The 27,040-nt window shown below is 38.5% G+C and overlaps 1 protein-coding gene and 1 pseudogene across 4 annotated transcripts in view; one reads left to right on the forward strand and one right to left on the reverse strand.

Moving 5' to 3' along the window:
* The window catches only part of Pak5 (p21 (RAC1) activated kinase 5), a 312,771-nt gene that overhangs the window by 152,602 nt on the left and 133,129 nt on the right, over window positions 1-27,040 (reverse strand). The window lies entirely within an intron of this gene.
* On the forward strand, window positions 23,641-24,390 carry LOC101595349 (annotated as a pseudogene).

The following is a 27,040-nucleotide window of genomic DNA, read 5'->3' on the forward strand; positions in this document are numbered from 1 at the left end:
TTCCTCTTAAGCATCTTAAGTAAGCAGTTAATTAACATACACAATAGCTATAAATTGTGCAGCTTGAGAAATAACAGAAAAACTATCATGGGTATCTATTTTCTTCTGCACAATTTCATGAATAGATTTGTTTCTACCATATATTTTAGTAACACCATATTGTGATTATTTTCCCTTTCCTTACTAACTAGAGCATGTTCACCTTTTATTTAAAGGAAGTACTTTTCTTTGGCTTAGCTGAACTGCCAGAAACAATACTCTTGAATTTTGGGACCATTTCTAAATAAATTACTTGGACATAGTATTACAATATTGCCAGTCAATGTGATAACTGAGGTCTTCTGAGTGAGTAATGGGTGGGTAGCAGATATGGGGTGGATATACTGGACAAAGGGATGGTTCACATCCCAGGTGGGATGACGCAGAATGGCATGAGACTTCATGATGTTACTCAAAATGGCATGCAATTAAAAATTCTATGAAATAATTACTTTTGGGATTTTTCTTTTAACACTTCGGGACTTTAGTTGACATCAGGTAAATGAAAGTGCAATAAAGGGAGACTACTGTAATTTGGGGACCACAGCAAATTGTGGTATTAGACATGCATTGGGAATTGTCATTTGTAACCATGATCACCGCTGTCTTTTCTAAGATGACATGATGGACAGTTGCTATGTTCAATGCAAATTATGGGAAAGCTACTTTGGAATTAAGAACGGTAGTTAAACTGTCCACAGCATCAACACCACAGCTTTACAAGTTGCATGGATGCCACATGCTGCCCTTGATCTAACATGGAACACATTCTAAAAACTGAGCTCCCTGGGCATTCCCAGCTCCCAGTGTAGGCAGGTATTGCTGCTAACCCATTCTCCTGAGGTAAAGTGAGTCTTCTTCTATAACAAGGATTTCATGCTGATTCAACATAGAGAAGTCCAAAGGGGCAATGGTGTATCCAAGTCAAGGAGCCTGGGTCTTTGAATTACTACAGAGAGGAGACTTGCCAGTTGACCAGTTCAGTTACATGTACTGAACTCCATGAAAGCAAAACACATTCAGTATACTGTGTTGAGCTAATGAAAATTTGAGCCAATGAACCTCTGTGGGAAGCTCTGTGAGCATCAGCCTAATACACATGCTATTTTTCCTAAGCTAACATTATGTTGTTTGCAAATAGCATTAGTCTCACAGGGAGGAAAAAAAAAGTTGAGTATCACAAAGGCCTCAGGCCATTCAGCTGCATGGCAACAGACAGTGGACTCATGTACAACTCCACTGATTTCCAATGTGTAGCTTCACATTATGTTTTGTAAACAAATGCCCGAAATGCGAATATGAAGTTGTAATAAATGGTGATTATCAGCCACTATGCAAAAGTTTTGAGTAACACCATTAGACATGTCAATGAAGTTACTAATGAAACTATTATATTGTTTAGACAATGGACTCTATTGTAATATGTTATAGCAGCTTTTTCTCCTTTAACTATATAAATTAATAAAGGCAAAACCATTGCCATGGTAAAATCTTCAGTGTTTTTGGAACATTGTTTTATTTTCACCCAATCTTGATTTTAGTCTAGAAGCTTCATATTCCTGCAAAACCATCCAACTGTGCAGCTGGCAGCTTCCTGGCTTGGTAAGGAAACCTCAAGGAAGGGAACACTGCCAGAATAATCACTCTTAATTTCTGAGTCTTAAAGCCATATCTGAACTGCACTGAATATAAAGCTTCCAGTGAGGTTATTTAAATGGCATTGCTGTTTCCCTTTCTTTGTTATGCACAATAATAACTCTCTGAATTCAAATCTTTTGAAATATATCGAAATGTATTTTCCCTCCTCAACATATTGCTGCTTTTAAATTTAGGTAGGTTTGTTGGAAAATGTTGGAATCTGGGGGGCTGTTTTAGCGTGGAAAGTGTCCATTGTTCCTATTTGCTATAATGTCCGCATGAAATATGTAAACTCAGCAAAGACTGACCTTCCCTTTGAAAAGGTAATTATGGGCTACACTCTGGAGCCTATATCCATCAGATGTTTTCTGAGCTCTCAAGTAAAGATACAGTGCTTACATGATGACTAAGAGGGTTAATTTCAAAACATATTTTCCATGGGGGATAGGAGCTTTCTGACTTAAAGGAGCATTTAAAGCTATTGCTAAATAAACTACTTTTCTACATACTAGCTTTCACGGTCTACTTGTTTAAGAATTCCACTGCAAGTTAAGCACAGACCCACTGCAGTGGCTTGAATGTAAAATGTCCCCTATACCTTCATGTTCCCGAATGCTTAATCCCCAGCCCATGGTGCTGCTTGGAAGGTTGTGGGTTCTTTGGGTGGTGGAGCCTTGCAGGTGGAAGTGTGCATTGGAGATGAGCCTTGAGATTTTACAGTCTTGCACCACTTGGTATTTTCCCTCTCTCCTTCCTCCCCATTGATGTAGAGATGTGATGCTCATCTGTCTGCCCCTGCCTTGCTTTCTCTGCTACTATGAAACTTCCCCTCAAAACCCCTTTCTTTGATAAGTTGTTTCTGGTTCAGTGTTTTACCCCAGCAATAAGAATGAAACTGATACATCCATCACCAGTAGAAGACATCCATGGTTTGGACTATATGCCACATAGCAATGAGCAAGAACCATATAGAAATGTTTAGAGCATTTTACAAACATAAGGTTAATTAAAGGAAAGACATAGAAAATGAACACATATTATAGGGCTCCTGGGCTTAGTTTTAAAGGACTTGTATTGTAAAATTAGTGCACACATTTCCTTATTTTACAAATATGTCAGACACAGACAGAAAAGCCATATCTATGAAAGTCCCACCTTATAATGGAAAGAGCCCTAGATGGCATTTAAACTGCTTGACATAAAAAAATAAAGAGTCCTGTATTAATTATCCTATCTGTTCAAGGCTTAGAAAAGAGAATGTGTGCCTACTAACCAAGACCATTAAATTAACCAAAGTGAAAGTAACACACACTGTTGTTATCTCTTCAAATGATTAATGTTTTTGTATCCTTTTCTCTATATGAGTCAAGTGGTCACAGAGTGGTTTCCTACAGTAAATCAGATCCCAAACAATTCCTTCCGCTGCAAATTCTTTAATTCTTTTCTCTGCTGTGAATCAGGATATAGACAATTAATTAGGTTCTCTACTGACAGTGGCTATACAATTACAACATTATACAATGTCAACCACATAATCTACCCAGAAACACACATCTTGATTATATTGGAACTTTGTCAGTTCTTTTAAATCTTATGAAACATAATGTTGTTATTTTATATAGGAACCAAGACATTTACTGTTTCTGTTATTTTTAATTATTTAATCCATATTTTCTATAGTTATCATTTTGTCCCCTTGGTAATACCAAAGACAATAGTCATCTATGGATAATAATTGTGTCTTTAAAAATGGTCTTGACTTGAAGCTTCATGTTATGTATCATAGCTTTCTAAATATAGGGCTAAACAATATTTAACATCAGAAAATAATCACTAGGACACAGCCCTGACCCATAAAGGTCAAATAGCTTTCTTAAAGAAGATTTTCTCATAAATGGGCATGGGAGGCACATCTTCAGTATATATTGTTTGGCACAGAAGAGTGATTGGAGGAATCATACTCTTGTGTAACAGTTATCAAATCTGGAGTAAGTCTTTAGGGAAGAAATATGGCATATAATTCACTATCCCATACAACATCTCCATGCCCTTCAAAACTCTTCCTCTTGGCCACACAGATACCTGCCTAGAAATGAATTCCTAGACTCATTTGCGGCTAACTTTAACCACACCATTGAGATCTGTTGGAATTATATATGTGACTTTTAGAAGTCAAAAGATGTAGGGATACTTGCCTTGGTCCTAAGGTTTCCTTCCCAATTGCTTAGAAGTGGGAGACAATTTAAAGAACCTTGGAATTCACATCTTAAAGGCATCATCATAAGAGTCTCAGGTAGGCTGGATCCTGAATTATATTATAGAATTGAGACTACCTCATGTCCTAGGCTACTAAGAAAGATAAACAAACCTGTACTTGTTTGAGGAATTGAATGTTTTAGGACTCTACTAAAATAGCTTAATTAACTAAACTGCTAGGTTATAAAAAGAAGACAGGAAGGAGAAAAAAAGTAGAGTTCAGTACTGTTTTTGAGTAACATGAATGAGAAAGAAGTCAATATAATGTAATAAGGATATTTCTATGCGTGTGCATGTTTAGAGGAAATAGTTTTGAGTTACATAATCGATATCACTTATTTGTAACAAATATGATACAATATCCTAATTCCCCATAGGAAATTTCTAACAGTAAAGTTAGGCCAATGAGAACATTAGAAAGAATGAAGGGCAGGCATCATTCCCCAATATATGGAAGTTTTGGAAAAATAATCTCTTCAACAAAATTAAAATTAAACAGAAAAACTAATAAAAATAAATAGAGGCAGTGTTCTTAATCTCAGCACCTGGAAGTCTGAGGCAGAATTGCCACGAATTAAAAGTTAGCCTGGGCTACAGAGTGAGAACTTCTTGAAAAAATAAAACCAAAATAAAGTAAATGACTGAGATTGTGTACAATCTCAGCATGGGGCAGAAACAAGGAATTTAAGGCCCCCGAGGCCACAAAGTGCATAGGAGGCCAATATCAGCTGCATAGTGAGATCCTGTCTCAAAAACAAAATGGGCAAAAAATAAGATAAAAAAGGATTAGCTTTCTTAAGACTTATAGAATCAATAAACACAAAACATTGATTTTTTTTTTTGAGGTAAAAAATGATCTGATTTTCAACCAGCTTGAAAAGAAGTTCGTACTTGTGCCATAGTGGCACATAGTCTCTGCAGGTTCTCTGACTGAACATGGCGCCCTGTCACTGGGAGAGAAGTCATATCTAGTCCTGGAAACCAAGTCAGAATCCTATTGTCATAAAACTCATAGTCTTTAGAGAGAAGTCCCCACTGCTCTCTGGAAAAGAAGAGTGGGCTTACACACCAAAAAACATCTGTCAAATAACTTTGCATACCCCTTTAACCTAAGCTGCTTTCTCTCACTCTTGATTATAGAATCTGTTGTATTTTACTGGTGTCAGAGAACAAGGAGGAGAGCCAAGTTCATTGATAACTCAAGAAGATAGAAAACTTTCTACCATTAGACTTTCAACCTCTACCACATCTTCCAGAGCCCAGGAGAAATTACAAAGGAAGAAGTGACATGAATACTGCTCATACTGCTAGCCTGAAAGCCAGCTCCAGGGTGATCAATCAAAACCCATCAAAGCAAAAGTCCATAGGCTACAGAGAACTCAACACTAAATCAGAATACCAACAGGACAGTATGGTTTATAGAACATTGTGGAAAAGGGGGCCGAAAGATTGTAAGTGCTACAGAGTGAGTAGGAATCCCATGAGACATGGTTCCCCCACTACCTCACAGGGACTAACTAAGACATTCATGCCCCACAATGACACCATGGGAAAGGGCCCCCCGGGTGGCAGGGGCTGAGGTAAGGGGATGGAAGAGTATAACCTGTTATATATAAAATTAAATTTAAAATATATATTATGAAACAAGATTTGATTTTATGCTCACATTTAATAAAAATGGATTCCCTTGAACTAGATAGCCATCATATTTACTTGCTAAACATTATTTCTTGCATATAACTATATGTGTGACATTGTTATGTACATAACAATCCTTGTAGAAATAGCATAAGAGAACTGAATTTTTTAGTTTTTCATCTATTTTAAGTGGTTATGTTATTTTTAAGGGGATCACACATGCTTTTATTCTATAGTTAGGGGGAACCATATTAAAAGTCTCTAGTCTCCTGAAAGTAGAATTTCTTCTTGGGCTAAAATCTGAATAAGTGTCTTCTAGTTCTTCTAGTGGATTTTATAGAATGTATGCTAACAAATTATCGTGCTTTCTCAAAGAAAGGAAGAGGCATTTCATAAGTTATCATCTAAGAAATCCCCAGGCTAAGAGCATCTTTATTGGTTTGGGTCCAGAGAACTGGCCACAGCTGTTTCAATTTGTGCTTCCACATCTGATCCAAGAGGAGAAACCCAGAGAAAAACAAGTCCTTATGAAGGGCCTCTCCTGTCACAGAACACCCTCTCTTTCCATGCAAAACAGCCTTTACCTGCAGAAAGCTAAACTTGAGAGAGATGTCTTCCTACTCTTTAATCATTGAGACAGTGTCTCATGTAGCCCAGACTATCCCCAAACTAGTTATAAAGGTGAGGAAATCCTTGAAGTTCTGATCCTCTTCTCTCCACTTGCTGAGTGCGAAATTCCAGGTATACATCACCCAGCAGGGCTTTAGTCACAGGCTTTGAATGCAGACTTTGTTGAAGGAAACAACAAAGTAAAGAAGGAAAAACCAGTGATGGAGGAAGAACAAACTCAAATTCTTACAGAGGCCATGTTGGAGATGGTCATCTATTATCAGTTAGATCAGCTTTTGAAGGATGCTTACATGATTCCCTTGGACAATTTTACCCTAGACCATACTTAGCAATCATCAGAGATACAATCAGTGAATACACACAATGTTTAAAAGGTACAAATATAAGTCAACATTTATGGTTATTTTATTTAATACCTGAGAAATCCTGGCACACAATAGATACTCAATGTAAGTTTTAAAGCACAACATTAGAAACAAGTAGTATCTGCTCAAGCTTAACTTAGAGTAATTAGTTTTCTTCCCTCATCTTTGTGTTTATTTGTGCTTTCATGTGTGTGCAGATGTATGTGTGTGTGCAGGTGGATGTGCACATGATTGCACAGGCTCAGTGAGGTCAGAAGACAACCGTAGGTATTGTTTCTTAGTCCCTTCATTTTTGAGACAGGTCTCTAATTAGCCTGGAATTTGCCTAGTTGCTAGCCAATGAGCTCCAAGTATCCTCCTGTGTCCACAGTTCCAACTTTGGCATTAAACGCATGTGGCACTGTGAAAAAAAACATATATAATACACACACACACACACACACACACACACACACACACACACATATTTCTGAGGCCTTTTTTTTTATGAGAGCAAGAGAGAGAGAGAGAGAATTGGCATGCCAGGGTCTCCAGCCATCATAATCAAATTCCAGATGCATGTTCCACCTTGTATGCATGTGTGACCTTGCATTCTTGTGTCACCTTTATACATCTGGCTTACATGGGATCTGGAGAGTTGAACATGTATCTTCAGACTTTTCAGGCAAGTATCTTAACCACTAATCCATATCTCCAGTCCCCAGATATACTTTTTTAAATCTAAGTACTAGGGATTGAACTCAGTCTTCACACTTGCAAAGCAAACACTTTACCAATATAGCTACTTCTCTAGTCCCCAAGTTTTCTCTTTACCTTTTTAAAAAATATTTTTATTTATTTATGTGAGAGTAATGGGGAGAAAGAGGAAGAGAGTGAGGGAGGGATGGTGAGATTGAGAATAGGCACACCAGGGCCTCTCACTGTTTCAAATGAACTCCAGAAACATAAACCATTTTTTATGTCTGTCTTTATGTAGGTACTGGGGCATCAAACTCAAGATTGCAGGCTTTGTATAAAAGCTCCTTTAACCATTGAGCCATATCCCAGGCCTTTTCTTCTCTTTTCATGTTGCCTGCATATTGCGCTGCAATGCAAACAAGTTAATGCATGGAAGATAGCCTATCTTTGGCAAATCTTAAGCAGAAACCACTGCATCTAAGAGGGATCCAGCAATCCAGTAGCTGTATGAAGTGAGGAGGGGTGACTCCAGTCCAAGAAGTCCCTTCTGACTTTAAGGTGCAGAGACTCAAAGAACAATGCTTTCCTCATATCTATTTGTTCATATTTGTGCCAAGCTATTGCCCATGCAAAAGGAAGGTTTATGACATGGTCACACTAAGAGACAGACAATGTTTTTCGTGTGTGTGACATCTTGCTGCATTTAAAATAACTACAAAATACCACTTGTCCTTCCTGTTAACAGATGGAAAGAATCTGGCACCTTATTCTCTACATTTCCAGGAGAGGGACTAAGAGTATATTCACTATCACACTTATCAGAAGAAAATAAAACATACTCAAAAACTGTTGAATTTTTTAAACCTCTTAAGTAAAAAGCCATAACTTATAAACAGGGCTATTCAATAGAATTTCCTTCAATAATATATATGCAGGGTGTATTTCGGTATCTGTCAATAGAGTAGCTATTGACTAAAGGACTAATTTATTTTAATTTAATTAATTAATTAATTTATTTATTTGAGAGCGACAGACACAGAGAGAAAGACAGATAGAGGGAGAGAGAGAGAATGGGTGCGCCAGGGCTTCCAGCCTCTGCAAATGAACTCCAGATGTGTGCGCCCCCTTGTGCATCTGGCTAATGTGGGACCTGGGGAACCAAGCCTCGAACCGGGGTCCTTAGGCTTCACAGGCAAGTGCTTAACCGCTAGGCCATCTCTCCAGCCCTAAAGGACTAACTTTTTATTGTATTAAATTTTAATCAAGTTTATTAAATTTAAGTAGCCATAAGTGTCTACTGAATTGAAAAGCAAGTACATCTCTCAAGTCTTGGACTTTGTTATCTGAGATGACAGATGATAACAAAGGTATAAGTGATTGCTCTATAATTTACCTGCTTGATTCAATGGCAATTTACCCACCTCTTCCAATCCTCAAATATCTGTTCTTATAATAATCAAGCTGAAAACTCCTAGTTCCATTAGTAGACTGCTCATGAGTTCATGATTAACCAGGGCCAGCCAGGGCAATGTAGTTACATAATAAGATACTGTCCCCACCGAAACCAAAAACCACCACCAACAAAAACTTTCCAAATCATCTACAAAAAACAAGAAGCAACAAAAAGCCCAAAGCATAGTAAGTAAGTAGATTAAATAGAAATAGTTGTAATCATTATCAAGTTTTATACAGAATATAATTGCATGTGCTGTACTTTCTTTTGGGAAAGGAAATAGTCTGCTTATTCCAGCTTCCTGAGAAACTTGTGAGTAATGCATGGTGCTAAGATATTACTAAGGGCACAGTACCATTTTTAAAAAATAGTTTATTCATTTTAATTTATTTATTTGAGATCAACAGACAGAGAGAGAAAGAGGAAGAGAGGGAGAGAGAGAGAATGGGCACGCCAAGCCTCCAGCCACTGAAAACGGACTCCAGATGCATGTGCCCCCTTGTGCATCTGGCTAACGTGGGTCCTGAGGAAGTGAGCCTCGAACTGGGGTCCTTAGGCTTCACAGGTGAGCGCTTAACTGCTAAGCCATCTCTCCAGCCCAGCACAGTATCTTTAGACAATAAAATATTTCCAGCTTTGTTACAGTACGCTTGTCTCCATAGTGCATTACTGAAAGAAACACCCATTCTTAAGCTGCACATGTGAAGATGAGGGAAATATGTGCTGGGATATCACAGGTCTGCAGAAAAGAAGGCAAAACCCAACATGATTCTCACTGCCTTGGTTGAGGTCCTCAGAAGTAGAGCACAGTCAGGAGTTTGGATGTTCATGATTTACTTAGAAAGTGCTCTCAGAAAATCAAGGTAGCCAGGAGAATAAGCTGAGCAAGGGTTTGTATGGTTTCAACTAGTGTCTCGTCTCAGCCTAATAACAGCAGTCCAGACCACTAGCTCCCTGCCAGACAAGAGGTCAGCCTTTTGTACTCTTGGGTCAGGCATTGCGTGCGAGCTGAGCAAACTCTTCTATCAATATGAAAATCCTCTAATAAGCAAAAATAAAAGAAATTCTTTAGGAGATTATTGATTATATATAGATTATTAAACATACTTATATACAAATGCATACATCAAAAGGAAATAGTCGTTCCTGGAATAAAATCTTCCTTTCAGTGATAATTCAATTTTCAGAGAAAAAGCAAATTATGCCAATGATTTTTAATTGTGTTTATGGTTCCATATATTTCATATTACTTAATATGAATCCATATTTTTTGATGTATTTGTATTAGGCACTGTGGTTTTTAGTCACATTAGAGAGGATTTTGCTAAGTAGCCCAGGCTGGCCTTGAACTTGAGGCTTCCTCAGAGCCTGGGATTACAGGTATGCACAAAAATATACATTACCACAGCAGCCCTCAGGACTCTTAGCATCTGGTGTGTCTCAATATACTCTGTGCAGACATGTTCTAGAGTTTAGACTAGCTCTTTAAACTGGCCTGCATGACCTGTTCAGGCAGCCAGCCGTGACCTGAGATATCTAGCAATGTCTTCAAATCAAGCTTCCTTCACTGATTAGACAATAGTTATTGTGGGATGTTGGTACCTTTCATGTGGCAGGTACTCTGTCAAGGTCAACCATATATAGATGAAAAAGAAAGCCCTTGTCGTCAAAGGAAATGGGCAATTCTAATTTAGCCAGTTAAAATTATGTCCATGGGAAAACATGGGAAAGACACTGTCTTAGCCTGGATATTCACAAGCATAGACCTAAACAAATGCATGCATGTCAGGCTTTTCTTGGGATATCCCATGAGCAATAACAAGAGTGGGAATAAGTGAGCAAGAAGGAAAAATCAGCCAATGGAGGCTGTTTTTCAAGAAAGCTCAAGAGCATTTGATGAGGGACAGAACATGCTCTAGAGTGGTGCCAACTCAGGGACAAGGCAGTATGGTGCTCATGAAGCTGGTTGGGGTCTATAGTTGGTGCACTAACTTAATTCTTCAGTACCGACTGTGAATAGACTCAGCAAGTTCCTATGTCAAGAGAAAGCCCTCAAAAGAAATTCTCAGTTGCTTACAGAAGGAAGTTATGGATATGGTGAAGAAGGATGGATGCTAAGAGCCAAGAGCAGTATCTGCTCTAGGCAAAAGCCATGGAAGGTTTCCTAGAGCAGATGGGAAGAGGTTCTTTTAAAGATGAGGACTGTTGGCCTGGCCTACAACTGTGTCAGGGAACATGGCATGCATTCTGCACTTATTTGTTCACAGATTCACCTATGTCAATACATCTAATTTTATAAGTTATTATTTTCTCAAACCTTCTTAGGGTCTATTTGGTTTACTAGTAATCAATACTTGTGAATGCGACTAATTTTTTTCTTTTTTCTTTTTTTTTTTTTTTTTTGAGGTAGGGTCTCACTCTAGCTCAGGCTGACCTGGAATTCACTATGCAGTCGCAGGGTGGCCTCAAACTCAGGGGGATCCTCCTACTTCTGCCTCCCGAGTGCTGGGATTAAGGGTGTGTGCCATGATGCCCAGCTATTTCTGTTTTTTTTTTTTTAATTCTATCAATTTTGCTAATATGTGCAGGGGTTACATTACATGCTAAACTTGTTATATCTTTCTGATGAACTGATCCTTTAGTTTTGTGAAGTTATTTTATGAACAATAGTTATTGCATTAAAATCCACTATGGTTTTATATAAACATATCTTTACCTATTGTTCTGTGTTATTCATGGTTTTTCAAAAGTCATATTAACCTTTTATCCTGTCTGTATCACTCTGCATTATTACTGTAAGCAGTACATAGCTCTTATTTTGTCTGTATTTATGGACTCAGGAGCATTACAGATGCAAGAGCCAAGAAGCCAAACTGCAAAGTTATGATCAAAGTGCAAAGCCATGACCCAAAGTCTGCAACACTGAAGTGATATTTCAATGGCCTTATTGGTCTTGGGGAAAGAAACATAGAAATATAAGGACCTAATGTTCTGGAGAGGAATTATACATCCATATCCCTACTTGTCTTCCCCTTTGCAGGTCAAAGGAGGCAAGAGATTGCCACCATGTTGGTCATGGTTTCTCACTCACCGGAAAAACAACATTTTCTTTATGCAATGCTTATGGATCAAGCAAAAGCTCCTAATCATGTTGGAGCTCTGGCTGGCAGAAATAAGGATGCTGGGAAGGAAGGAGCATAATTAACATTTGCCTCTGCTGCATTCTGGACATTAGGGTGACAGGGTTGAAAACTTAGTGCTTAAGTGACATGAAATCTCAGAACACTAGGATACTAATGATTAGGCTGATATTCTTCCCTTTAGGGATGGATGTAATTTTGTATTGTTCATGAGAAACTTGCAGAGGATAGTGCACAAACCCACCAAGGAATGCTGATTAGATATTCACACAAACTCTCTAAAACTCCTATTTAACTAAAAATATCTCATGCTGCAATTTAGGCTCCTGCTTCTAGTTCTCTGTTCTCAGAAGCAATGGAAAAACACACGTCCCCCAGCCTGTGAATAATTATGCTTTTAGAGAGAGTGAGACTCAATTAGCCATTTCTTGGAAATGAAGTTCCTATACAATAACTCATTTGTGATGAACATGATTTGTATTTCTCAGAAATTTTGGAAAGTAAAGCTGCCTGTGTTCGAATCTACATCATAATTTCCAGGAATTCAGGTCCAGAGGAGTTTAAATTGAACTCCTGATATGAGTCTGAGAAACCTGAGAGATATATCTGCATCTGCTGCTTTTGCCTTTCTGTTTTGCTTCCTTCCTTCTTCTTACTCATAATCAGTTTGAGATAGGATGCTGTGACCAAATTCATTTCTTTTTCTTTTTTTAAATTTTTAATTATTTATTTATGAGACAGAGAGAGAGAGAGAGAAAGGGGGGGGGAGATGGAGACAGAGAGGATGAGTATGGGCACACCAGGGCTTCGTGACACTGCCAACAAAGTCCAGATGCATGTACCACTTAGTGCATCTGGCTTTACATGAGTCCTGGGGAATCAAACTGAGGTCCTTAGGTTTTGCAGGCAAGCCTCTTAACCACTGAGCCATCTCTCCATCCCCATTTACTTTTTTCCCTTGGGCACATAGCTAGGTGATGTTTTCCTGACAACTTTGTGGTGAGGAGTGGTCATGTAACTGAGTTTAGACTAATGCAACAGACCATAGTTTATTTACCTCACTTCCAAGCATAGTTCATAAGATCCCTTGACTGATCCTTAGATCTTATTTCTCAGCTTACAACTGAACTGAGAGTTCTCTGAGAACCAGAGGAATCTTAGGAGATGATGCCTGGGTTGCTGACGGAGCATAGGGAAGGCTGACTACCAGAGCTATTCCCAGTAGGTTGTGGCATGACAGAGAAATGCACCTGTTGTTCTAAGCCCTGGGATTGGGACTGCATTCTGTAGAAAGTCCTCACTTGTGAATCTAGAGGGGCTCATACCAGCAGCACAGCACATTGGCTTTCTGGACATAGTTGGTTGCCTCAGATTTAAGCTCTGCCAATTATAAAAGTGATATGACTCTAGAAAACTCCTTAAGGATTTTGGCTCCTAAATGAGAGTATAGAAGGATGCTAGGTTGGAGTATCTGCATTGGACAACAGCATAAAAAATAAATAAACATCTATTTTGTTAAATCACTGAGGATTAAAAAAACCAACTGATAAAATTATTATAACTATACATAAAGTGGAATGACATTCAGCCATAAAGTTGAATGGAATTCTGTTACTTGCAAGAGAAATCCAGACAGAAGATACCATATGCTGATGATATGGAACATAGAGTGACTTGGCTGGAATTTGGAAGAGAGTCAGTCCCCAGAGAGTTAGGTCATCTAGTGCTAGAAAGTGCTACATGAGTGACTGTGGGAAAATAACCAACATCTATCCAAGCAACTCGTGATCTAAGCTACTCAGCTTAGAAACAAACTTCTGATGCTCACAGAAGTGCAATAGTGGCACACAGCCATGGAGGGTAACCAAATGCTCTTCATTTGGCTAGCTGATCTGCTCAGTGTTGTGGAACCCATAGCTGGAGCTGGGAAACAAGCCAGAACCATATCCACAAAACGAGCCTGTTCTCCATTTGAAGTTCCCACAAATTGTGGGCTAAAAGAGGGCCTACACCTATTAAATTCTTCCTGAAGTGATAATGATTATCCCATTTATCTGGTGCTGACTTCACTCACTGTTGGAGAATTTGATTCTCTTTTTCAGATGGACACAGAACGTGAGGACAGAATCAGCTCATCATACCACACCAGGGCCCCAACTGAAATCAAAAGCGATTGGGGAAATGATCAAGAATGCTACTTTCTTTGTGAACCTGGTACCAGCGCAAGGGTGAAGGAGATAGACACAGAGAACATTCAACTCCTACCAAACCAGATATCCAGAGACACAGAGCCTCCCAAGACCTCATCACTGAAGTAGACCTAAAAAAAAGTCATTATAAATAAGATTAAGTCTTTGGGTGAGCCTTCATCCAGTGTGATTTGGGTCTTAAAAAGAGGGAAAATGTGGGTATAGGCATATGTCAAGCCATACTAGAGGCTGCTAGCAAACTACCAGAAACCAGGAAAAGACAATGGACAGATTTCCTCTCACAGATCTCAGAAAGAACCACCTTGATCTTGGACCTAAAGCTCCAGAGCTTGAAGACAATTCATTTCCATTGTTTAAGCTGTCCAGCCTGTGGTACCTTTTCATGGTAGTCTTAACAAAGTATCATAAAGAGTGTGGGGAGAGACAGGAATTTTCATGTGAAGGGGCTGTTTTAAGGATGCCAGGATGTAGTACTCATGATGTTTGTAGCCCAGAGTCTAGCATACCACAAGGGCTCAGTAGATGCTGGTGGTGCTATGACTGTTTCTGCTACGGTGACTCTGCCTGAGCATGTCATCCTTGTTCAGATGGGTAGCATCTTTCTACCTGTGTTACTCCTGTCCCTGGACTGGAAACATTTGATGATAAATATAGTATTTCAGAGCTCATCTTCTTGATTAGCATGCTGTTGTTACATAGAGCAAAAACTATTTGTCCCTTCAGAAAGCGAATCTTTGAGCTAAATGGGCCTGGATTTTTTTCCTTAATGGTTCTTAATGTCTTGACTTTGCAATGATCTCTTCAGCAGTGAGGAAAGGCCATTCTAATAGAATAGCAACAGAATTTAGAGTCAGATGTGGTATCAGCAGCAGCCACAACTTGAATATGACAAATATAAAAACCTTGTGGGCTATATATTCTGTGCCTTTCCAAATCCAGTATCTGCTCTGTCCTGTGCCTTGGAAGTATGCTGCGTGTAGGACTTGATGCAGACTCCTTGGTGACTGTGGTCCCAGTGGACCTGGCTACAAGTAGGCACTGGCAGAGCATGTGAGGTGGCACTGCTGCCTTCTCAACTGGCCTGGGCAAGAGCAGGCTGCTCCAGCTTGTAGTGTCTTCTCTGGGGCCAATGCAACTTGTTTGTTCATTGGTGGTCTCTTTCTCTTCTTCATTTAAAACCAGTGCAGACAGTCTGGGAAACACTGGTCATCTTTCCTGGGGCCTAAGAAAAAAAGTTCAAAGGCACAAGAACAGGATAAAGTTTGAGGCAGGGTAGTCCTGTATTTCAACATTGAATTTGTGCGATTTATTTCCCTTCAGCCAAAATAATACAGGATTGTTGTTATAAATGTTATTGTATGAAAAATACTACCTGGAAAAAATGAGTGATATATGAATTTCAACTTATGTTTTTCTAGTTAGTCCTACTCAGTGACAATTATCAGGTGGCTGGGTATAAAGTTAGATGCATGTGTACAACGTTACAGCACTGTGTAGATGTGCATCATGCAAATGTGTGTACTACATCCTTATGCAATAGCTCCTCACACTAGTAGCTTCATTTATGTAAAAGAAGTGCTTTTTGAAGTTGTTCCCAAAGAACCACACAGCCTTCATTGCCTTTGTTTCTTATAATTAAGGTCTGTGGTTGAAATTTTCTCTCCTCAGGTACTGCTTCATTTGTTTTCTAAGTCAGGAGGTGTCACTCCTCTGCAAACACCCTCCCTTCAGCAGAATCTGGGGGTGGTTATGTCTGCCACATCTCCTGTCTTCAAACTGATTCAGGAAGTCGATGCAGGATAAATGTGACAGTCTTTGGCTTCCTTTCATTCTGTGCCCAGCCTAATTATCTACTCAGCCAAATACCAATTACCTGCATTCAGTGTTACAGTGAGGTTCAATAGCAGATGGACACTCAATTGATTTCAAACCCTCTTAATTGCTTCTCCTCCTTTATCCCCCATCTTCCTTTGTGTCCATTACCTGGCTGCCTCACTCTCTGCAGGGTTTTCTAACCTCCCTTAAAACTTCACCTAACCAATAATTACTAATTTTCCTAGCCTTCATGCTTCAAGTGTTTAATGATTTGGAACCTAGATATGTAACTTCTGATTAAGGAACATCTTTCTGCACACCAGCTTGAAGAAACTTCCTGAAAACTGGTTTGAAGACAGCTATTTTGGGAACTTGAACTAAATACAAGTTTTGGTAAGATACTAAGTATTTACTTGAAATAGATTTCTTGATCCTTTATATCCTATAATTGTTACTTTGGAGCTTGAAGTATATTAGAATTTAGAGTGTTAGAAGTTACAAATTAGAGTGTAGAAATCAAATCCCTCTTGGTTTTCTCTGTGAATGAATGTATAAACATCTAGATCTGCATATTGATTGTCATGTGTTGGCGTAAGTGAACACATTGGAACTTTTGAACCATTATATGGCTATGTGATTGCCAAATTAACCTATAGATTAAAATAGCTTACAGAAACATTTACATGTAGATGTCTTTACACGAACATCAATTTTTTTGTGGGGGTAATAAGGCAGTCCAAATTAGATGTTTTAAAATATATTCCGTACCATACTTAAAATAAAGCAGTCTCTTGTTCTATGAATCAGGTGGAAGTATCATATTGACTCACTTAAGTGAGCCAACTGAAACATCCTCAGAAGTTTTGCCTCTGGTTATGGGAGGAGGAACCAAGATGGCAGCCAGCACCATGCAGAAGTATCATATTGACTTACTTAGGTGAAGCTAACTAAAAATTTTGAGGACTGCTGCCTCTGGCCACAGGAGGAGGAACCAAGATAGCAATGAGCACCATGCAGAAGGCAGGGTGATAACAGCAAAGCATATAATGCAACCCCATGGCTTGGGGTTTGTGCTAACTCTTCCTGTCCAGTATTTTGAACTTCTAATTCCCAGAGAGAATGATCTGCTGGTGAAACGCAAAACTGGTATGTTGTATGATGTCATTTTTGCAAGGGGAAGTATGTTGTCTTAAGTTGGGGTCCCCAGAAAGTAGATCATAAAATAACAATAGGAAATATGAAAACAAATAATTTATTTTGAAGTAGTTGGAAGAATCAATGTAAATAAGTCCAAAAATTAGTCAGAGAATGAAAGTCTGTCAATACAAGGGGATTAGTGAACAAGATACTACTTTGAGAAACTGGGCCTCAATAATGTTGAGGACTTCTAGAAGTCTAGGCAATATACCTCATGGGGATCTGTCATAGCTATTGCCTATATCATCAAGCAGCTGAATGTTTTAGCATTCAACTCTTATTTAGCAAGAGTGAAAGATGCTCCCATGGGTGTTCCTCTGCTGTTTGTACACCCAACATGTAGGCTGAGCAGTCAGAGAAAACTAAGGAATATAGGAAGGGCAGTAATATCGTATGCATTTCTTATAGTTGTTCACTATTTCCTAGAAACATATTCTCAACTATACCTATGATCAGATGCACTTGAAGGGGTTTCAAATGATGCCTGGTTACCAAGATTTACAATGTATTCCATAATATCTTACCAAAAGAAGGAAGAAATGAATATAATGGAAAATTATTACCAAGCTTAGGGTGAATATGACCACATAATTAATAGGCATCTGGAATTGGTTTGTAGGCAATACAGGAAGACTTGGGAACTGTGAGCTAGAGAAGCCCTATGGTATTACAAGCAAAACTTAATTGACCCATCTGGTAAAATGGAGAACAGAATGTGGTGCTCATGAAGTTTCTGAGGGGAAGACGGACTTTAACAGGAAATGGGCTAGAGGCTATTCATACTACATTCTGGCAAAGATCTAACTCGACTCAGCTCATATCCTGAACAACTGAGTGAGGATAAATTAAAAAATAATGTACTAATTTGTTTGCTGAGGGAATTGCCAAGACAGTATGGGATTTAGATGATGGCATGAATAATCTTCACAGTACCTACCTATACTTACAATGAGGAAGGGCTAAAGGTGGAGCACAAAGATGTGAAAGTGTGCAGTTTGGTGAAGAAAGGAGCATAGATGAATTTAAAATATGAGCAAAGCAGCCTTGGACAAAGAGGTAATGATTGCAAAAGAAACTAGCATAGTTTAAAATAAATGAGCATAATTAGAAAAAAATAACAAAATTGCAAAGAAACTATGAACTTTGCTCTCAGGCAATAAGAAAAGTCTCTTGAGGGCATCACAATGTAAACTCATATGGAACATTTTCCATTTAAAAGAGAATGCCAGAAAAATGAGTACCCAGACAGTACCAAAACAATGACAGCATGTGCCTAAAAGGGCCACTGAGGAAAATTTCCTAGATTCAGCTGCCCATGAACAAAGAGGTTGCTGAAGCTATGTTGAAAAGGAACCAAACAAAGCAACATTTTCAAGCTGGCAACAGAACTTCTGTCAGTGTCCACACAGGGCTTTATTTTTAGACATGTAATATGCAAAAGTTGTGGGTTCATGAGGCTTTCCCCAAGGTTACACAGGGCTAGGATCCCCTTCATGAAGCTCATATGTGTGAAGCTGTGAAGAAGGCAATGAAAAGATAAGAATTTGATTAATATGTATGTTTCTGTCCCTCTTCCTCTTGTCCTCCTTTCTCTTCCATCTCTCTTTATCTCTCTATGTTCATCCTTTCTCTGTTTATCTCTCTCATATGTACAGTGATCCTTCCCATGCTATGTAATCATAGTAATCCAGTGAAGAGTAATTATAGTCATTTCTCACACAAGAAGCCATGCTACACTAAATTACTACCGGCAATCTTTCAGTAATGTATGATCTCAAACAAGTAATGCATTTAGATTGGAGGATATGTTGAGTCACATGAGATCAATATTTATGAATTTAGAAGGATGTTCTATTAAACATTAACATCATATGATTATATGGTCTTCATATTTGTTATTTTCAGTGAAACCGATAGGCCCCCAAATCTTACTGTGTTAAATAACTTTAATCAGTCAATAGCAGCAAATGGTTTTAAGACATGGTATCTATATCTGTATTTAAATCATATATCAACCTCTCTCAACTTCTCTCTTTCTAGAGAGAGAGGTTGATATATGATTTAAATACAGATCTCTCTATAGAGAGATCTTGATATATGATTTATATAAATATTTATGTAGAGAGAGTGAGAGAAAGTATATCCTTGCTGTGACACTCTGGTTACTTCATCCCTCCTCCTCTCTTTTTCTCCTCTGCATCCCCCTTCCTCTGTTACTTTTAGGCACGTTCACCGACTTTGTATTTTCTCCCTTTTCCTTGTTAAACATTTCATTGAGGGAATATGTAATGCAGAAATAGTTAAAGATAAATTAATTATCACAAAGGCCCCATTTCTGAAACCACAGTTCAGATAGATTAAGGGAAAAAAATGTACTGGACATTTCCTTCAAATTGTTGATGGCATTTGGATTGTTTACAGTTTTAGATTATTAAATAATGCTACCTTAAATGTTCTTATACAAATAGTTTGGATTTTTGTAATACATGGATGTTGGATGTAAAAGCAGGAGACTCAGTAGTTTCAAGAAAATGTATCTATTAGGATTTATTACAGAGTACTGGTCAGTTTTCAAAGCAATGCTACGTTTTGAACTCCTAGCAACTTATTTGTTCCACATAATCATCTACACTAGATATCGCCGATCTTTTTCATTATTGACCCACTATTAGAAGTATGCTGGCATTTCACTGTGGTTTTATTTTATATGTAATAATAAAAAATTGACTTTGAAGAACATTTGTGTACATTAGCCATTGGCTATCATCTTGTGTACAATATCAGGTCAAGTCCTTTGTTCATTTTCCCATTAGGTTTTATTCCTTTATCTTATTCATTTCATGTAGTTGCTAATACTTTCTAGATAGAAGTCATTTATTAAGTATATACATTGAAAAAATTTCACCCATTTTATTAGGTTATTTTTTATGTTTGATGAGCACATGCTGGTTCAGTCCAATGCTGCTATCTTTTTTTCATTATATTTAGTCCTATCTCCTCTTTAAAAAGTTTCTTCTTCTCCTAAGTTAACAAGTTGTGATGATAAACTTTGTTTGCAAATTTGATGGGATTTAGAATCACCTTGGAAACAAATCTCTAGGCATATCACTGAGGGAATTTCTGGGTCAGCTTAATTGAGATCAGAAGACCCATCATAAATAAGGGTGTCACCATTCCATGGATTGGGACAAGACTGCAGAAAAAGGAGAAAGTTCACTGAACACCAGGACTCATTGCCCTCTGCTTCCTGACTGCAAATGAAATTTGACCAGCTTTGTTTCATGCTCCTGCCACCATAGTTTCACTGCCCCTGAGGGATTACCTACCCTCAAACTATAAGTTGAAATAAATCCTTCCTTTCTTAAGATGCCTTTGTCAGGCATTTGTTACACTAATGATTAAAGTAACTGATATAGAAAATTAGAACCAGAGATTAGGCCATTGCCATGATAAACTGAACATGTTGTTTGTAGGCTTTTAAAACCTGTTTATGCAGTGCATGTGAGTTTGGAACTCTGGAAGTATCCTAGAATTCTCTAAGCAGAACTTAATGAGACATTCTGTTGTTCACTTGGAAGGACAGAATAACAAGAAAAATCCAGAGAGTGGAATATGAGCTATAAAGTTTCAAAGTGGAATAAAGATTCCATTGAGAATTAGGCTAGAGGCAGTTCATGTTATATTTGGTAAACAAACTGCTTACATTCTCCCTACAGCTCTTGAAAGTGGCAGAATTCCAAAGCAATGAACTAATTTGGTAGAAAAATGTCTCAAGACAGGATTGTAGTCAGGCTGGTTCTTAAAAAGCAACTACAACTTTTAAAGAGATTGAGCACCATTAGAGGAAAACCCCCGTCCTGTGAGCTGGGTTTATAGGAAAGGTGTCCCAAGGCAAGCATGTAGCCATTGGAGGTTCCATCTTGTGACAATGCTGAGAGGCTTAACTGTAAGGGTTCCCTACTCAAACACAACTTCCTAGGGAAGTATTTTTCCAAGGTCATCCTGAAAGGCACACAAAGGGCCTGATAGCTATTGTCCAAGGTGGCCAGGCTATATATCAAGTGGTGGAATTGTGATGGGTAACCTAGTTGTCAACATAAGTTTTGAATCACCATGGAAACCAGTCTCTGGGTATGTCTATGAGGAATTTTTTAGGTTAGTTTATATGAGGTGAGAAGACCCACCCTAAATGTGGAGGGCATTGTTTCATGGTCTAGACTGCATAAAAGGGAGAAATCTAGTTGAGCTCCTGCCTTTATTGCCCTCTGTTTCCTGACCGTGGATGCAATGTGGCCAGTTGCTTCGTGCTTCTGCCACCATGTTTACTCTTCCATGATGGACTGTGTTCCCTGAAACTGTTAAAAGGCTAAAATTAACCACTTCTTCTTTAGGTTGAATCTGTCAGTCATTTGTCACAGCAAGAGGAAAAGTAACTGATGAGCATATACTTCCTGCTATGCTTCCATTTCCAATGCATCTGTAATTGATTTATGTGTACTGCAACTGGAGTCCAAATGGATTTGACGCAGGGAACTGCGGTATCTTGTAACAGCATTTGCTTTTGAAGGAGAACATTTCTTAGCTACTCCAAAGAACTAAAGTAAACCCAGGAGAAACTAATTCAACTACAAATTAATGTGTAGAGATAGTGAAGCAACTCTTCAAGGAAGCTTTCAATGAACATTATCTTGTTAACGGGTATTCAAAGTCAACTAAATAAAAATAATATTGTTTAAAAGTATATTTACTTGCAAAGAAAGCATAGATTTTAAAAAATTCTAAATTTTCAGAAACAAAAGAGAATCTTTAGCATACATAACAGGAACATCTCTATAGAGTGCTGTCTCATGACATCTATAATGAAACACATGTGCTTTTTAATTTTTTTTCAAATAGTCAAACTATAAATACAAAAGATCAGGCAAAACTAACTTTAATAACATGTTTTATTTAATGTAAAAGTTCCAAAATATTTTGATACATGGTTGTAGTCATTATTCAAAAGCTCAAAAGTCCTGTGGTGGTAGAGGCTACTATATAAACAACCAGACCTAATCACTTCTTAAATACAGGGCCCTCCTTTGTAAATGTTGCAATTGGATTATCTATTAATTAAACTTGTGTTGACATTGTAGCCACATCTTGATAGAATAACACTGTGATTCTCATCATGTAGCCTGTGGACCATCCTCACAGATATCACCCGGGGTTCTTGGAATACACACTCCTTGTAAAACAGAAACTATACAGTGGGCCTAACCATCTGTGTTTCTGAAGTTCCCAAGTATGCTCTTGTTTGAGAACCCTGGAAGAATACACGCCTACTTTTGTTCCCTACAGTGACATATCTCTATTACAGCAATGTAGAATGCCATCTTACCCAAAGGACAAGCATTTTGGGGTGTATGTAATCTCATAGGTTCTCATCTCTCATATTCCAAATGAGACTTCTCATGGCGTGACACATTGTTTACTACTTTCTCAAACAGATGCATGGAGGAAAATATGTTTCTGCTTCCTTACGATTCTCACTGTATGCATCAAGTCAATTTGCAGTTACAAAGACTTGGGCCCACCCAGTAATATGCAGAGCAAGGAAACTGTACTATAGAGGGAAGCAAATATCTGCTTTCCTTTTATTAACTCAGCATGCATAATGTGAATATGTAAAGAGGTACTGAAAGAACCGTTATTATTTTTAATATTTATTTTCTGTCTTGTGTTATATAAATTATATTTAAAGACCTAATGCTGGTAGATGAATGTATTTTCAGAGGAGGGAGCCTGTTCCATGTTTCTCACTGTAGTATCCCTAGATGATAGATGGAACACTACCAGACACCTAGTGGGCCCCCAACAAACATCTACAGCGTGAATGGATGATTTCTGGACAAACCTCTCTCTATGCTCCAGGTTCTGGCTTCATTTGATCAGTAACTCAGTTGCTGGAGGCACTTACACAGATTTTCCTGGCTTTGCTTTCCAGAAGCACACCCCACCCAACAAAGGCTTCTTGAGATTAAAAATTCTTATGGAGAAGATAACAGATTTTAAGAGAAGTTCTCTTTTATTAGAACATAAGCCTATTAGAATAAAGATGGCACACTGCTTCTTTCCTTCACTTATAGAACATTGCCCAAAGAACAGATGTTCAATACTAATAGATATTTGCAAAAACAATAAATTTTACCTCTTTAAAAGTATGTTTAACATACTTAGCTATCTATCAGGAAAATGGAAATTAAAATCATTTTGAGATTTCATGTCACCCAGTCAGAATGACTATCATCAAGAAAACAAATGACAACAAATGCTGTCAAGGATGTCAGATAAGAGACTGGAAAGATCGCTTAGTGGTTAAGGCACTTTCCTGTGAAGCCCAAGGGCCCAGGTTCAAATCCCCAGCACCTATATAAGCCAGATGCACAAGGTGGCACATGCATCTGGAGTCCATTTGCAGTGGCTAGAGGCCCTGGCATGCCATTCTCTCTGCCTCTTTCTCATAAACAAATAATAAATAAATAAATAAAGTATTTATTTAAAAAAAGGAAGTGAGCTTCACAGCTAGCTGAGAGGGAGGAGAAAGCTGTGAGTTCCGGAGCTCACACTAGCCCAGCCCAACAGCCCACCCTTAGCTTTAGAGATCATGGCTGCCGAGGATGTGCTGGCGACTGGCGCCGATCCTAGCGAGCTGGAGGGCGGAGGACTTCTACAGATTTTCACGTCACCTCTCAAGCTGCTGCTGCTGGGCCTCTGCATCTCCCTGCTGTACAAGATCGTGCGCGGGGACCAGCCCGGGCGGCAGCGACAACGACGACGACAAGCCGCCCCGCTGCCCGCCTGAAGCGGCGCGATTTCACCCCGCCGAGCTGCGGCGTTTTGACTGCGTCCAAGACCCGCGCATGCTTATGGCCATCAATGGCAAGGATGTTCGACGTGACCAAAGGCCGCAAGTTCTACGGGTCCGAGGGACCCTATGGAGTCTTTGCCGGAAGAGATGCATCCAGGGGCCTGGCCACATTTTGCCTGGATAAGGAAGCACTGAAGGATGAGTATGATGACCTTTCTGACCTCTCTCCTGCCCAGCAGGAGACCCTGAGTGACTGGGAGTCTCAGTTCACTTTCAAGTATCATCATGTGGGCAAACTGCTGAAGGAAGGGGAGGAGCCTAATGTGTACTCAGATGATGAAGAACCGAAAGATGAGACTGCTCAGAAAAATGATTGAGGCATTCAGTGGAAGCATAGCTATTTTTGTATTTTGCAGAATCATTTGTAACATTCTAGTCTGTCTTTAAAACTTGGTGATTTCAACATGCTTGGGATTTGCTGTAATTTTTAAATTAACATCACTAGTGACACTGATGAAATTTACTTTTTTCTTAGGATGCATGTTATGTTTGTGAGTCACAAGTCCACAAAATGAATTGTAGTGCTGTAATGCACATGTTAATAAGTTTTTTCTTCTATCTGTAGTTAGAACAATCTGAGTTTGAATTGGTTTTTATTGAGAGGTAGGTAAGACATAGGTATTTCCCCAAACTGCTAAGAATGTTAAATGTGTACCAAGAATGAAGGTTCAACTTTTTTTTCATGATGCTCTCTAAAAACAAGTCCAATTTACTCAATTGACTTAACTGCGTGATTTCTGTTTTATCTACCTCTGAAGCAAATCTGCAATGCCCCAAGGGTTAGGTATTGATTAGAGACAACTGTCCAGTAACAATGAAAACTTGAGTTCTGATAGAAAAAACAATACTGTGTTTGTGGTTTGGTTTGTGGTCCTTGTAGGGACACAGACACTATCACACAGTAATCTACAGTTAGGATTAAAATAACATGTGGACACTGAAAATAGAGTTTTGGAAAAAGATCTAAACAGATGAAGAAGATTGTAGGACTGGCTTCCCAATCCCCATGTTCATGACAGGGCAGGCAGTGGTTATGTGGTAATTTGACAAAATATAAAATGTGACGGGCATACAGGACAGGTTAGAACAGGTGTGTGTTCTCCTAAAAGCCTTCATCCACCCACCCAAAGGATAGAAAATACTACATAGCACTAGCAAGTGGTTTTAAAAGGAAAATATAATTCTAATGTAAGAGTTAAATGCTTCTATTGTCGCAAAATTGTAGCCACTGAAAAAGTAGTATTCAAGTATCTAGGGCTTGGATAATACTCTAGGTTAACACTAAACCTAACTTAAGTAGACTCTACAGTTATATAAATTTGTAAAAGTGGTATATGAAAAACTAGTGATGTTTTAAACTCTTGTAATCATAGTTAAATAGCCTGTCTTTTCTTGTGAACTATGTTTGATGATTTTACCTCAAATCAGAAAACAAAATGAAGTGTTGGGGTCAGTTAATAAAATGCCCCCCCCCAAAAAAAAAAAAGAAGTGACATAAAAGGAACTCATTCACAGTTGATGGGTATGAAAACTAGTGTAGCTACTATAAAAATCAATATGTAGATTTTTCCAAAACCTCTCAATAGAACTACCATATGACCCAGCTATTCCACTCCTGGGTATGTACCTGAAGGACTCTAAGTCAATATGCTGCAGAGGTACTTGCACAACCATAGTCATTGATCCATTATTCAAAATAGCCAGAAAATGGAACTAGCCTAGATGTCCACCAACTCTTATGTTTTCTGGGAAGAGGAAAATGTGGCAAAAGTCCTCAGCTGTATGCACATTGACATTGTTTGTGCTTTTACAGTCTTCTCAGACATGATTTCTTTTGATGCTTACAACATTTTTTCCCAAGTAGATCAGGGTGGTAGATATAGATACTTATATTTAAAAAAATAAGAAAATGCAATGGCACTTGGTAGGCAGGAAGAGAGGCTGGAAGAAAACCTGGTGCTTTGTACTCTAACCACACATCTTCTTTCTTCCTCACTAAGATGCATGTTTACTAGTTATATTTCCATACCTAACAACATCCACTTCTTTTTCCTGTGAAAAAGAGAGTTGTAAAAATCAAGACGCGTTTCCTCCAAGGAAGGTTTACAGTCATCACATGTAGTGTTCTTCCTAAGCACATACCTTCCATTTGCCTAAAATTATACAGTTTCTTAGAATATCTTTAACCTTTTTCACACCAAACTTATGGATATTGGCAGAACAGTTTATTTCACTTTGTTTTATTAAGAGAGGTTAGGGACTGGGCTCAGGGTCATCACAAACTGTAAGTTACACAGTTAACATGGCAAGAGGCCACCTGATTGCTTTGCCAAATGAAAAGAGACTGTCAAAAAGAGTTGCCAAATTCTTGATGTCAAAACTGCCTGGCTATTGTGATAAACTGAACATATGCAATGTGTATCTTTACTTATTTGGATTTGTAAACCAAGCAAATATAATCAGTGTAAAAAAGAAAAAAATAATCTCAAATCTTATTGCAATGAGAATTAGCTTGAATTTCATCACATCAACACAAAAATTGTTTTCCAATTCTTTATATCTTTCCTGCATTATGAATAGTTACATGTTTTGTAGACACTGAGTTGTTTCATGCTTCATGCTCTCAGTAGTGATGTCTGAATAATGTAGAGCTCCAACCGAAGCTTTTGATTAGGATCCAGTCCTCTGGGAATGCTGGAGAGTGTCAGTGGCAGCCATGACAAGGAAATTCCCATCCTCTGCTCTACAGAATTTGGGCAGATGCATTTCCTGCACCATCCCCTACAGAAATCAGCTGCACTCCAGCTCAGTGTGCACTTTGCTTTCCTTCCTCAGCTAATCCTTCCTGTTCATATCACAGACTTGCCTTGATTCACATTCTGCCCCAGAGAACCAATGCCAAATAGATAGTCCCTGAGTTCTCTTAGGTACTTTCCAATCGTTTTCTGTCAAGCCTGCTTACTTGTCCTCAGGGCATGAGAAATAGTCTAAACAGAAACAAATATTCAGCAGTAAAGAAACAGCCTTAGGTGGTATTTCCTTCTTCTCAGTTTGTTCCTCATGAACCTCTG

Source organism: Jaculus jaculus, chromosome 8 (assembly GCF_020740685.1).
Source record: "Jaculus jaculus isolate mJacJac1 chromosome 8, mJacJac1.mat.Y.cur, whole genome shotgun sequence".
Classification (NCBI taxonomy): Eukaryota; Metazoa; Chordata; class Mammalia; order Rodentia; family Dipodidae; genus Jaculus; species Jaculus jaculus.